Raw genomic sequence first — 14,869 nt, forward strand, 5'->3', positions numbered from 1 at the left:
CCCCAACCCTAATACAACCCCAACCCTAACCCTAGCCCAACCCTAACCCTAACACAACCATAACCCTAGAGTTTATTTTTTTACACCATTCCTCGCGTGGTATAAGTGATTAGACTACTTTATTCTTCGGGTCGGTGTGATTACAGCAATACCAGATTCATATCGGGATTTTATGACTGACAGCTGTCACACACTAAAAGACGCTTTTTTTGCAAAGACTAGTGTTTGCATCACCATATTTTGAGAGCTATAATTTTTCCATATTTTGTCCGACAGAATCATGTGATGGCTTGTTTTTTGGGGGACAAGTTGACATTTTTATTGGTACCATTTTCGGGGCACATGACGTTTTTTGATCGCTTTCTATTCTGATTTTTGGGAGGCAGAATAAACAAAAAACAACAATTCAAGAATTGATTTTTTTAGTTTTTTTTTATGCCGTTCCGCGTGTGGTAAAATTGATAATGCAGCTTCATTCTTCCGGTCAGTACGTTTACAGCGGTACCGCATTTATATAGTTTTTTTATGTTTTGCCGCTTTTACACAATAAAAACGATTTTCTAGAAATAATTTTTTTATATCGCTTTATTCTGAGAGCTATAACTTTTTTTTTTTTTTCGGACAATGGAGCTGTGTGGTGGCTTGTTTTTTGCGGGACGAGATGACGTTTTCAGTGGTACCATTTTTATTTACATTCGTCGTTTTGATTGCGTGTTATTCCATTTTTTGTTTGGCAGTATGATGATAAAGCATTGTTTTTTGCTTCGTTTTTTATTATTTATTTACCGTGTTCACTAAAGGGGTTAACTAGTGGGACAGTTTTATAGGTCAGGTCGTTCTGGACGCGGTGATACCAAATATGTGTACTTTTATTGGTTTATTTTTTTTTCATAATAAATAAATATTATGGGTTCAATATATTTTTATTTTTGGGGGATTTTTTTTTCTTTATTTTTTTTATATTTTTACAATTTTTTTTTTATTTTTTTTTCACTTTTCTACTTTTTTTTTTACTTTTACACATTGTTCCACTATGGGACTTTCACTTTTTGCAGCCTGATCGGCTTCATGGCATAGAGAGCAGCAGCTCCCTTTGTTATGCAGCCTGTCAGCGCTGCACACATGGGAGACATTACTTTGGTCACGCACTGCGCATGACTAAAGAAATGTCCTGCCTACTGGTGACCCGGATGTTGTCATGACGACATCGGGTCATCATGGCAACATCCAGAAGCCGCCGCAGACATCGCTGGATGCCGGCAGGAGAGGTGAGTATACCAATCACCTCCCCCCTTGCCACCGCAATGCTGCGATCAACTTCGATCGCAGCATTGCGGGGGTTAATGTGCCGGGAGTGGTGCGGGACTGCTCCCAGCACATAGCAACGGGTGTCAGCTGTGACAATCAGCTGACACCCGGCGGCGATCGCCCCGCACCGCTTGTGCACGGGCGCGATCGCAGCACTCATAATAATACATAGCTGGTCCATAAGTCCCACGGCAGAGCTACGTACTATTACTGACAAGGTCGGAAAGGGGTTAAGGGTATAATCTCCGCATATGTAACAAAAGAGGTCACTGCTATTGCGACATTGACGCAACATTCTGCAACTTGTTACTTATTAAACAGTTTTGCTCCTTATAAAATTTTCTGCAAAACAGAAGAAACACATGAAGACTACAGCGTCATTACTGCTGCTATTATATAATGCTACTTGGAAATAGACGAAAGTCTGACAGTTGTGTCTGGGCATGCCTGAGAGTGCACAACTAATGCAATGCATGATTGGACAGGGCTTAAGTGATGTATATAATAATAAAGAGAGACCATATTATGAATTTCTTCGGTTATTTCTACCAAAAATACACTTCTGAAATAAAAAGTTTAATATAAGTGGCTATTTATTATGCACTATGTACAGTCCACTTCACTGCTTAACCCCTTAACAACATTAGACGTACTAATACGCGTCTGTGCCCTGGGACTTAAGAGCCAGACCCGTATTAGTATGTCATGGCGATCGCGCGCACACACAGGCTGTGCGGGCACGATCGCCGCCGGGTGTCAGCTGATTGTCACAGCTGACACCCGGTACTATGTGCAGGGAGCGGTCACGCACCGCTCCCAGCACATTAACCCCCACGATGCTGCGATCGAAGTCGATCGCAGCATTGCGGTGGCAAGGGGAGGTGATCGCAGATACTCACCTCCTCTTCCGGCTTCCAGCGCTGTCTGCCGTGGCTTCCAGGATGTTTCTGACGCGCCCCTGGGCCTGTGTCGCACAGCGTTGCTCACGCGGGAGCTTACCCGGAGCCGGATCTGTTGAGGGTTGTAGTCTCGTGGCGGTGATCCGGTCCGTGCCCAGGGAGTCAGACTAAGTGGCGCTGTATCAGCGGTAGATGTTGGACGACTACGCCACCCGTTGAGTACAGCTAAGGAGCTGCTGCTGCAGGGCAGACCGCTGAGGCCGGTGGTAGGATTGTGCAGCGTGATAGTATAACCCCCAACGGGAGGGGTATGGCCTCAGGGCAGCCGACGTGGATGATGGGGGTAGCAGGAACCACTCGGAGACGGTACGGTGTAGTTCAGGGTCTTTACTGGTGACAAAGATAGACCCTCCCGGAGTACTGGCTAGCGATTGGGGCCTGGTCAGTCCTTGAGCAGATGGGATCTCCCCTGGCCAGGCGGAGTTGTAGGCCTCCCAAACTAACGATACTCTTCTGGCTACCTTGCTAGAGGCGGGTATAAGTAGCCCACGTCCCTGAGTGTACCGTGTGGTGCTCACCCGTATGGCCGGTGACTCGGGGCCTTCTAGTAGCTTTCGCTCCACGACGGCGGTGCTGGTCCCACGCGTGTGACCGTGCCTTCGGGTTTCTGGGCCAGAGGACCTGCAATCCCCTGCCGGTCGGTTTCTGCTGCTGGATAGGAGTTAGTCCCCACAGCCTCGGACTCTGGGTCCGGTGATAACTTCTCAGTCAGGGCGAGCTCTGCAGCTGCCAGCCCCTGACTCCTTGTAGCACTGCTCCCACAGAGCTCCTGTTGTTTCTTCCTATGCTGCTTCTCTTCTCTACTTCTTCTCTACTCACTAACCCTGCCTCAGCCCTAGGTTTATATAGGGGAAATTCTTCCCCTCCCAGGACTGGGCAGGAGGTGTGGCATGCATAGGATTCCTGACCAAGAGACCTCCCACCTGCTCTCAGACGTAATATCTCTATCACTGTGGCAACCAGACCCCTGGGGTGTCACATTCCCCCCTAGTGAAATTTAGTACTCCGGGACTAAACATATTTTTAGAAAAACATAACAAGGTATAAACAATAATAATACAATAAGAAAAACACATAAAGATGGTTACGGCATGTCCGCAACCTGGTGCAGTTTTGGAGAAAACAAAGGTGTCCATTTCACCAAAACAGGGAGACGTAACCAGGTAGGGGTCTGTCCTGCCCCGAGTCCTTATCAGTCTTTTAGTCCATCCTGGGTTACGCTCCAACTAATTGTACAAGGATTCCCGGTAAATCCACCAAGGACTCCTAAAAATAACTAGAAACACATAATTATTTACAAGCAACAAGAAAAACAGGTAACCACAAATAAAACAATTTATACATTTTAAATCCTCCAACGTGCGGGTAACTGGCCTCTAGTGGCCCTAGTGGACCTACGGAGCTGACTGTCTAGCCCTGAACTACAGGGTGTAGGAGCTGTCAAGGGTAAACTGGGCAGCTGTCTACCGGCTCTTTGGCTCACTAGGGGTACGGCAGGCTCACTATAAGCAGAGGGTTGATCCTCCTGTTCTGCTTGTGTGGAGTCTTCTGCCTCCTGGACTGGCTGTTCTTCCAGCTCTACCTGTTGCTCCGTAGGTGCTTGGGATGCTGGTTGGAGGAAGGTGAGTACGGATACCACAACTGCGCCATTGATTTGAGTCCAAGACCGATGGAAGTCTCCGAGCACAGTACTAACCATGTCTTCCCTTTCCTCTACGGGTCGAGGGTCTTCTTGTTCCTCTTCAGGGTTCCGTAGCTGTTCGGGACACTTCTTCAGGTGATCCCGGGATACAATGGTTGTGGTTTCCCCTCCGTCTTTACTGATGGTACAGACCTTTGGGTTGTCGTGGCTTGAGGGCAGTACGATGTACGGGTCCTTCTCCCACTGGTCGTCCAACTTGTGGAGCCGCCTTTTCCTCTTCAAGACCTGCTCTCCGGGTACCAGGGGAACAGCGGGAGCATACTGGTTGTAAGTTTTCTCTTGTCTTTCCCTAGCTTGACAGAGACTTCGCTCCACGCTCTCCTGTACTTTCCGGTACTGCTGCTGCCTCTCTGTGTCCCAGTCTGCTTCTGGTGAAGTGTCCTCGGGTGTCAGGACTCCCATCTCCAGGTCAACAGGTAGCTTACCAGGCCTTGCCCTCATCAGGTAAGCCGGGGTACAGTTGGTGGAACCTACCGGGATGTGGTTGTATAGGTCCACCAGATCGGGCAGCTTCTCAGGCCACAGACTGCGTTCTTCCAGGGGCAACGTTTTCAGAAGATCCATTACCACCTGGTTCATTTTCTCACAAAGTCCATTAGTTTGCGGATGATAGGGTGTCGTCCTTATCTTCCGGCAGCCATACAGATTGCAGAATTCCTGGAAGACCTCCGCTTCAAAGGCAGGTCCCTGGTCCGTCAGCACTTGGTCCGGGTACCCGTGTGGACGGCAGAAGTGCTGCTGGAAGGCTCTAGCTGCTGTTCGAGCTGTTAAGTCCTTGACGGGGACGACAACCAAGAACCGGGAGTAGTGATCCACGATGGTTAGTGCGTAAACGTAGCCACTTCTGCTTGGGGTCAGTTTTACATGATCCAAGGCTACCAGTTCCAACGGCTGCCGGGTGACGATGGACTGCAGGGGAGTCTTCTGGCTGGCACGGTCCTTCCTTCTTAGGTTGCACGGGCCACAGTCTCTGCACCACCTCTCGATGGTTCCCCTCATGCCTACCCAGTGGAACCGCCCGCGCAGCAGGAACTCCAGCTTCTTCCATCCGAAGTGTCCAGCCCCGTCGTGGTATGCCTCCATCACCATGGCTGCGTCTCTCCGTGGCACCACTACTTGCCAGATTAGTTCATGCGTCCGGGAGTTAACCATTCTGCGGCACAACTTCCCCTTGTAAAGGAACAGTCGACTCTTCTCAGCCCACAGTTGCTTGGCTTCCTCCGGAGCGTCTGGGTCAAGGCGAGCCTCTGGCCGAGTCAGCATCTCCTTCACCAGTCGGACGGCAGGGTCACTGTCTTGCGTTTCCTCCCAGTTGTAGTGAGGCAAGGGGTTAAACGTAGCGGCTTGCTTACTCCTTACCCGATGGGAATACTGGATAGTCCCATGACGGTGGAACGCGGGGAGTTCAACTTCTTCCAGTCCCTCTGGATCTTCTCCTACGTCCGGTAGGTTTGGCATCCTGGACAGGGCGTCCGCATTGGTATTGGAGCGTCCTGCCCGGTATTTGATTGTGAACTCGTAGTTGGACAGACGGGCCATCCATCTCTGCTCTAGGGCACCGAGTCTTGCCGTGTCCAGGTGTGTCAACGGGTTGTTATCCGTGTACACGGTGAACCGGGAAGAAGCGAGGTAGTGCTTAAAGCGTTCGGTGACTGCCCACACCACTGCCAGGAACTCTAGCTTAAATGAGCTGTAATTCTCAGGGTTTCTCTCGGTGGGTCGCAGTTTTCGGCTGGCGTAAGCGATTACTCGTTCTTTCCCCTGCTGGATCTGGGACAGCACGGCTCCTAGCCCGATGTTACTTGCGTCGGTGTAGAGGATAAAGGGCTGGCTGTAATCAGGGTACGCCAGGATTTCATCCCCCGTGAGGGCCATCTTCAGCTGGCGGAAGGACTCTTCTTCTAACTTCTCCCATCTGAAGGGTGGCTTCTGGTTCTTGGCCTTCCGGGACTGGCCTATCAGGAGGTCCTGCATAGGAGCTGCCTTTTTGGTGAAACCGGGGATGAATCTGCGGTAATAGCCTACCAACCCGAGGAACTGCCGCACTTCCTTTACACTGGAGGGACTTGGCCATTCCTTAATTGCGGTGATCTTATCAGGGTCGGGAGCCACTCCATCAGCGCTCACCACGTGTCCCAGGTACTGCACCTTTGGTTTCAGGAGGTGACACTTGGAGGGTTTCACCTTTAGGCCGTAGCTTGCCAGAGCTTCGAACACTTCCGCCAGGTGTTTCAGGTGGTCCTCATACGTCTTGGAATATACGATGACATCGTCCAGGTACAACAAGACCGTCTCGAAGTTTCTGTGGCCCAGACAGCACTCCATTAATCGTTGGAAGGTTCCTGGTGCGTTGCAGAGTCCGAACGGCATGCAGGTAAACTCGCTAAGTCCCATCGGGGTGGTGAATGCGGTCTTCTCCCGGTCCGCCTCTGCTACAGGAACCTGCCAGTACCCACTAGTGAGATCCAAGGTAGAGAAGAAGTTAGCAGATCTTAAAGCAGCCAAAGACTCCTCTATCCTTGGTAAGGGGTACGCATCCTTGTGTGTGATACGGTTGATTTTCCGGTAATCTACACACATCCTCATGGTGTTGTCTTTCTTTTTGACTAAGACTAGTGGAGCTGCCCAGGGGCTACAGCTATCCCTGATCACCCCAGCCTCCTTCATGTCTCTAAGCATCCCCTTGGCGTGTTGGTAGTGTGCAGGGGGTACCGGTCGATACCTCTCTTTTATGGGAGGATGGTCTCCCGTGGGGATGTGGTGTTCTACCCCCTTGACTCGCCCGAAGTCTAACGGGTGTTTACTAAACACTCTCTCGTACTCTTGAACCACCCGATAGACTCCCTGTTTCTGGTGTGAGGGAGTGGAGTCAGTACCCAAATGTAGTTGCTGACACCAGTCCTCCATTGTTTTCTTAGAGCCGTTACCTTCCTCCGGGGAAGATGGAGACAAGGGTTCTACGGACTGTATGGAATCTTGATTGATGGTATACAATTTGGCTAGCGTGGCATACCGGGGCAGGTACACTTCCCTCTTCCCGATATTTATTATGCGAACGGGCACCCTCCCATGGCGTACATTGACCACCCCCGTGCTGTCAAAATGGTGGGCCTACTGTCTGAGTAAACTGGTTCTACCATTGCCTGGTAATCTCTACCTCTCAGACCAATAGCTGCCCGGCACCAAATCATCATTTCACTTTTCGGGGGCATGGCAATAGGGAAAGGGTCACACATTCGCACGCTACCAATCTCACCACCGGAGAGTTCTAGCTGTTGCCGTCGCATCAGTGCCCGGATCTCTTTCTGGAGCACTCGCTGCTGGCCGGAGCTGGCGTTCTTGGCAACCTGCTGTAAAAGGAAAATCACCTCTGCAAGACAATTTTCAATTACATTAGTTCCTAGAGTTATCTTTGGGTGACTCTCGTGTTTGTCAATGTCTACAATGATCAGTCCCTGTGCTGCCAATTCGACTCTACCGATTTTAATGGTCACCTCTTTAAATCCAATCTGTGGCACGGGCTGACCATTGCTGGCGATGATACTCAAGTCGTCGTCAGGGTAGCGGGTGATATCCGAGTCATTCCAGTACCGCTTGAAGAGCACGTACGGGATGGTGGTGACCTGTGACCCGGTGTCCAGTAGGGCACTCATAGGAATGCCATCCAGTACCACGGGTAAGACTGGACGTCCTCCCACATATTTGTCGCGCCAGTTCGATGGGCCTGGTGATCTTTTTCCTGGGGGTTGGCCCTCTACCCCAGGTTGTGCCAGTTTAAAGGACAGTACCTTGCCATATGTCCGGGTTGATTGCAGCGGCGGCAGATGGGTCGTCCGTCCTCGTTGTATCGGTCGCTGGGTCTTCCTCTGGCCGGTCGGTGGGGTCCTCCTTGGTCGACGCCACGGGATGTCCTCCGGTCCGGATGCCAGCTGGATCTTCCCTGGAGTGGAAACCTGTAAAGACTGCACAGTTCGGGTTAGCGCAGCAACGCTTTTAGCTAGCTCTTGGACCTGATGGTGCAGGTCTGGAGCCGGGTCATTGTTCAAAGCCTGCGCATCAGCTCCCACAGGCCCTGCCGACAAGGGCGCCGCCTCCTGGTGGTAAGTGGTAGTGGGGCGTCTGTGGGTCACAACGCCACCTGGTGCCGGTTCTCGAAGCACCCGGATGGCTCTGTCCTTGAACTGTGCAAATCCCAGATGAGGGTCCTGTAAGGCCATTGCCCGCAACTGGGTTCGGTGGGCATTGCAATATAAACCCTCTATAAATTGTTCAGTCAACAGCCTGTCCTCGTCTCCCACGCCGTCAGTGTCGGTCTGCTTAATGGCTCTCAGGGCCTCTTGTAGGTTCAGGGCATAGTCCCTTATACTCTCATGTGCCCGCTGTTTGCACCCGTAGAATCTAAGCTTGATCTCGGCTGAGGTGCGGGTATCAAAGGTGTCCCTCAGCCAGGTTAGTATCCCTGCGACAGTCCTCCCCCCAGGTGGCCAGGACTTTACCTCCCTTTGGGCTGCACCGGTTAATTGGGCCACCAGGATGCTCACTTTTTGCTCCTCTGTGAGGGGGTACACATGGAAGAGGCTATCCAGCTTTTCTCTAAAGTCATGCAGGGTATGTGACTCCCCTGAGTACTGGGGTAGCCAGGCTGCCCCCGGGATATAGGGCATGGTGAAAGGCATGACCGCAACAGCGGTGGCGCTGGCGGGGGTTGAAGCGGTGAAGCTCTCCTCCGTATCCGACATCCTTCTCCCCCCTAGTGGACCGTGGCCTACCTTGCGATGATCCTCTTCCGTAGGCCGCGGCTCCGCAGTGGATCGTCAGGGTTGAGGACCTTCCGTCGCGCTCCTGTGACGTCGGCGTCTGCTGGGCTCCTTCCAGGACCTTACGCAACTTCCGGACGTGAGGCGGGGCTTCAGTTCTCGCGCGCTTTCGGAGTCCACGCCCCTCTTCTTCCCGCGCGGCGTCCTCAAGATGGCGTCCAATGGCGGGAAAACTCCACGTGTGGCGGGAAGAAGGCTGAAGATGGCGCCGGATGGCGGGAAAACTCCACCGATGGCGGGAAGGAAGCGGAAGATGGCGCCGGATGGCGGGAATCTTCACCACAGGTAAGTTTGAACAGTCTTTTTCAGGCACGCAGTACCCGGTGGTTGCGGGCACGAGATCCTGCCGACTACGGCAAAAGTTGACGCGCCCCTGGGCCTGTGTCGCACAGCGTTGCTCACGCGGGAGCTTACCCGGAGCCGGATCTGTTGAGGGTTGTAGTCTCGTGGCGGTGATCCGGTCCGTGCCCAGGGAGTCAGACTAAGTGGCGCTGTATCAGCGGTAGATGTTGGACGACTACGCCACCCGTTGAGTACAGCTAAGGAGCTGCTGCTGCAGGGCAGACCGCTGAGGCCGGTGGTAGGATTGTGCAGCGTGATAGTATAACCCCCAACGGGAGGGGTATGGCCTCAGGGCAGCCGACGTGGATGATGGGGGTAGCAGGAACCACTCGGAGACGGTACGGTGTAGTTCAGGGTCTTTACTGGTGACAAAGATAGACCCTCCCGGAGTACTGGCTAGCGATTGGGGCCTGGTCAGTCCTTGAGCAGATGGGATCTCCCCTGGCCAGGCGGAGTTGTAGGCCTCCCAAACTAACGATACTCTTCTGGCTACCTTGCTAGAGGCGGGTATAAGTAGCCCACGTCCCTGAGTGTACCGTGTGGTGCTCACCCGTATGGCCGGTGACTCGGGGCCTTCTAGTAGCTTTCGCTCCACGACGGCGGTGCTGGTCCCACGCGTGTGACCGTGCCTTCGGGTTTCTGGGCCAGAGGACCTGCAATCCCCTGCCGGTCGGTTTCTGCTGCTGGATAGGAGTTAGTCCCCACAGCCTCAGACTCTGGGTCCGGTGATAACTTCTCAGTCAGGGCGAGCTCTGCAGCTGCCAGCCCCTGACTCCTTGTAGCACTGCTCCCACAGAGCTCCTGTTGTTTCTTCCTATGCTGCTTCTCTTCTCTACTTCTTCTCTACTCACTAACCCTGCCTCAGCCCTAGGTTTATATAGGGGAAATTCTTCCCCTCCCAGGACTGGGCAGGAGGTGTGGCATGCATAGGATTCCTGACCAAGAGACCTCCCACCTGCTCTCAGACGTAATATCTCTATCACTGTGGCAACCAGACCCCTGGGGTGTCACATTGCCATGACGACCCGATGTCATCATAACAACATCCGGGTCACCAGACAGCAGGAAGATTTTTTGGACATGCGCAGTGCATCTCCAAACAATCTTCTCCCTGTCCAGCGCTGACAGCCTGCATGGCACAGGGATGGTGCTGCATTCCTGTGCCATGCAGGCGATCAGAGAAAAAAAAGTGAAAGTCCCATAGTGGGACAAAGTAATAAAGTATAAAAACTACCAGAAAGTGAAAAAAAAAAAAAAAAATTGTAAAAATATAAAAAAAAAATAATAATAATAATCCACCAAAAATAAAAATATAATGTACCCATCAATAAATATTATTATAAAAAAAAAACAAAAAAAACAATAAAAGTACACATATTTGGTATCGCCACGTCCGGAACAACCTGACCTATAAAACTGTCCCACTAGTTAACCCCTTCAGTGAACACGGTAAAAAAAAAAAAAAAAAAGAAGCAAAAAACAATGCTTTATCACCATACCACCAAACAAAAATTGGAATAACACGCGATCAAAAAGACAAATATAAATAAAAATTGTACCGCTGAAAACGTCATCTCGTCCCGCAAAAAACAAGCTGCCATACAGCTCCATCAGCCGAAAAATAAAAAAGTTATAGCTCTCAGAATAAAGCTATGCTAAAAAATATTTTTTTCTATAAAATTGCTTTTATTATGTAAAAGTGCAAAACATAGAAATACGATATAAATGTGGTACCGCTGTAAACGTACTGACCCGAAGAATAAAGCTACCTTATAAATTTTACCACACGCGGAACAGAATAAAAGAAAAACAATTCCTGAATTGTTGGTCTTTGTTTATTCTGCCTCTCAAAAATCGAAATAGAAAGCGATCAACAAATGTCACGTGCCTGAAAATGGCACCAATAACAACGTCAACTCATCCCGCAAAAAACAAGCCGTCAAATGACTGTCTGCCAAAATCTGGAAAAATTATAGCTCTCAAAATATGGCGATGCAAAAACTAGATTTTACAAAAAATGCGTCTTTTAGTGTGTGACAGCTGTCAGTCATAAAAACCCATATGATTCTGGTATCGCTGTAGTCTCACCGACCCGAAGAATAAGGTCGTCTAATCACTTATACCGCACGAGGAACGGCGTAAAAAGTAAACTCTCAGGTTAGGGTTGTGCTAGGGTTAGGGTTGTGCTAGGGTTAGGGTTGTGCTACGGTTAGGGTTGTGTTAGGGTTAGGGCTGGGGTTGGGGTTAGGGTTGGGGTTAGGGTTGTGATGGGGTTGGGATTTTTTTCAAAAGTAAGAAAAAAAGATGACGATATGGTGACTAGTGTTGAGCGCAAGTGCTCGCTACTTGAGTTTGCATCGGGTGTTCTGGTATGCAGTATCGTGGGTATTTGAGTGACATGCTCGAGTCTCCGCCCCATATGCTTCACGGCCCAAAAAATTTTGCGGGGATTGCCTGCCATGCACGAGCGATCCCCGCATGTTTTTTTTTGGGTGTCTAATAACAGTGAAACATCCGGACGGGGACTCGAGCATGTCACTCGAGCACACGCAGTACATGGTGCATACCTGAGTACCCGATGCAAACTCAAGTAGCGAGTACTTGCGCTCAAGACTAATGACAACTTATTCAATATGATGGAGAGCCCCTGTGTGCCCAAACATTGGAGCTCCCCCACAAGTTACCCCATTTTGGAAACTAGACCCCCCAAGGCACCTATCTAGATGCATAGTGAGCACTTGGAACCCCCAGGTGCTTCACAAATTGATTTGTAAAAATTAAAAAGTGTTTTTTTTTTCACTTTTTCATTTTTACGAATCAATTTGTGAAGCACCTGGGGGTTCAAGTGCTCACTATGCATCTAGATAGGTGCCTTGGGGGGTCTAGTTTCCAAAATGGGGTCACTTGTGGGGGAGCTCCAATGTTTAGGCACATCAGGGGCTCTCCAAACGCAACATGGCGTCCACTAATTATTCAAGCAAATTTTACAATCAAAAAGTCAAATGGCGCTCCTTCCCTTCCGAGCCCTGCCGTGCGCCCAAACTGTGTTTTTTCCCCACATATGGGGTATCTGTGTGCCCAGGGGAAATTGCACAACAAATTTTGGGGTCCATTTTTTCTTGTTACCCCTGTGAAAATAAAAAAAATTGGGTCTAAAGTAACATTTTTGTGAAAAAAGTTAAATGTTCATTTTTTTCTTCCACATTCCAAAAATTGCTGTGAAGCACCTGAAGGGTTAATAAAGTTCTTGAATGTGGTTTTGAGCTCCTTGAGGGGTGCGGATTTTAGAATGGTGTCACTTTTAGGTATTTTCTGTCATAAAGACCTCTCAAAGTGACTTCAAATGTTATGTGGTCCCTAAAAAAATGGTTTTGTAAATTTTGTTGGAAAAATGAGAAATCGCTGGTCAACTTTTAACCCTTATAGCTCCATAACAAAAAAAAAATTTGGTTCCAAAATTGTGCTGATGTAAAGTAGACATGTGGGAAATGTTATTTATTAAGTATTTTGTGTGACATATCTCTCTGATTTAAGAGCATAAAAATTCAAATTTTGAAAATTGCAAAATTTTCTAAATTTTCACCAAATTTCCATTTTTTTCACAAATAAACGCAAGTGATATCGAAGAAATTTTACCAAAATCATGAAGTACAATATGTCACGAAAAAACAGTCTCAGAATCAGGGGGATCCGTTGAAGCGTTCCAGAGTAATTACCTCATAAAGTGACAGTGGTCAGAATTGTAAAAATTGGCCTGGTCATTAACGTGCAAACCACCCTCGGGTGTTAAGGGGTTAATATTGATCTGTGATTGTACTCCAGAATAATTTCAAAGTTTTCACAGACTAATCCAATTGGAGTAATATAAAAATTAACTTTTATTTATGTTATTTAAAATCTTATGTTTCTAAAATATCAATTCTAAATATCTGAGTTTTGGACTGCAATCCACAGTATTTTATTTATACTATTCACACTGCGTTGTTCTCCCACAGTGCGGTTTGTATTAACTCAGATTAGTGCTTATTATGCCTCAGCCATTAGAGATCGTCAGTGCCTGTACAGTCCTTATCATTATAATCGTAAAATGAAAATATCTCGGAAATGTTATGTGCTTAAGAAATTCTGATTACATTTCTGAAATCAGAGCCTCAAAATACATAAAGAAAACATATTTAAAACAGGAAACAGAAAGAAAGTTACAATTTGTTGACCAGTGATATATACTTATTACTTAGGTTAGATAAAGAAACATAAGGAAAAACTGAATAAAAGCTTTTTAATTGTATCATTAAGGTTATGTGCGCAGCATTTCTGCATCTCTTGGCAGGAAAAATGCTACAGAAAAAAACGCTAATTTTGCAGCGATTTTTATGCTTTTTTTATGCGTTTTTATGTGTTTTTAATGTGTTTTTTTGGATGCGTTTTTGGACATCAATGAATGCTTTTTGGGGCTAAATAAAGATATTTGAAAAAAGAAACATGTGACATTGCTTCAACCCTTGGATTACAGTCAGACTTGGGGTGAGTATATTGGTTAATTTAAATGATTAAAGAATGTGTCTGTTGTATTTCAAATAAAGTGATTTCTCTGTATGTGTGTTTATTTAACTCTTTTCTTTACTGTAATTAGCTTTTAGTAATGAAAGGGTTTGACTGACACCTTGTCATCACCAAACAAAAGGGCTAGGTGTCAGCTAATCCCATACACCCAATCTCATTAACATTTCCATTCAAGTCATTTCTGGAGCAGCTGAGCACAGCTATTTTTAGCCTAGGAAGGGGTCATTAAGCAAACATGTTCCTTTCCTATTAATAGCAGCTCACAGCTGTTCCATTAGCAGCTAGTCCTCACATACATACGTATTTTCGCTGCGTCCAAAACTCCGTGTTCTAATGCCGCACTTTTTTTGTCAATACTTGCAGATCGACCGCATATAATGACATTTCAATCGGTCAAAATCTGTAGCGTCCACTACAGAAATTGACATGCAGCTGGTGAGTTTGGGTACATGCCCACGATTAGGAGCCACTGCAGGTTTGAAGCTGCGTGTTTATGCAGCGAAACTTGCAGCGCCAAGATGTTACAGCATAGTGGATGGGATTTCTAGATATCCTATGTCCACTATGCATGCATCTGAGGCTGTGGATCACCTGTGGACACTGACATGCGGTGCGTCTTTCAGGACCGCAGCATGTCATATTCTCTTGCGGAGTCGCTAGTCTCCGCAACAGAAATTTGACCACTAGAATGTATTGAATGTGGTAAATACGCATGCTTCAGTGAACAGATGTGGATTTAACTGCGTTCAATAGAACGCAGCGTTTGGGACGCAGCAAAAATATTCTGCGTTCAAAGAGCTGCTACATCCAGATCGTGGGCACATAGGCTAAAAATTTTTTAAATAAATGGCGTGGGCTCCTGCGTCATTTTTATAACCAGCAGAGGGAAAGCCAGGGAAGGGAACCTAAAATTGCCCAAACCGATGGGAACAGTGCTCAAATGACATGGGGACAGCACGGGGAAGACCCCAGGAAGCATCTCTGACTCCCAGGTCACTGCTGTGAACAATGCTGTCACAGTATTACGCCACTTTTACGGACTCACAATAAAACATACAAAAATTAAACCAAAATGGATTTTCCTGGGAAAAATGTTAAGGAACATAATTTCCAATGTAATGACTTGTATATAAGGTAAAATAAATAACCAAAATCAAAAATGCTCCTCCACACCTTGG

Source organism: Phyllobates terribilis, unplaced genomic scaffold, assembly GCF_046119375.1.
Source record: "Phyllobates terribilis strain yellow unplaced genomic scaffold, ASM4611937v1 Scaffold_3__8_contigs__length_932513732, whole genome shotgun sequence".
In the NCBI taxonomy this organism is placed as follows: domain Eukaryota; kingdom Metazoa; phylum Chordata; class Amphibia; order Anura; family Dendrobatidae; genus Phyllobates; species Phyllobates terribilis.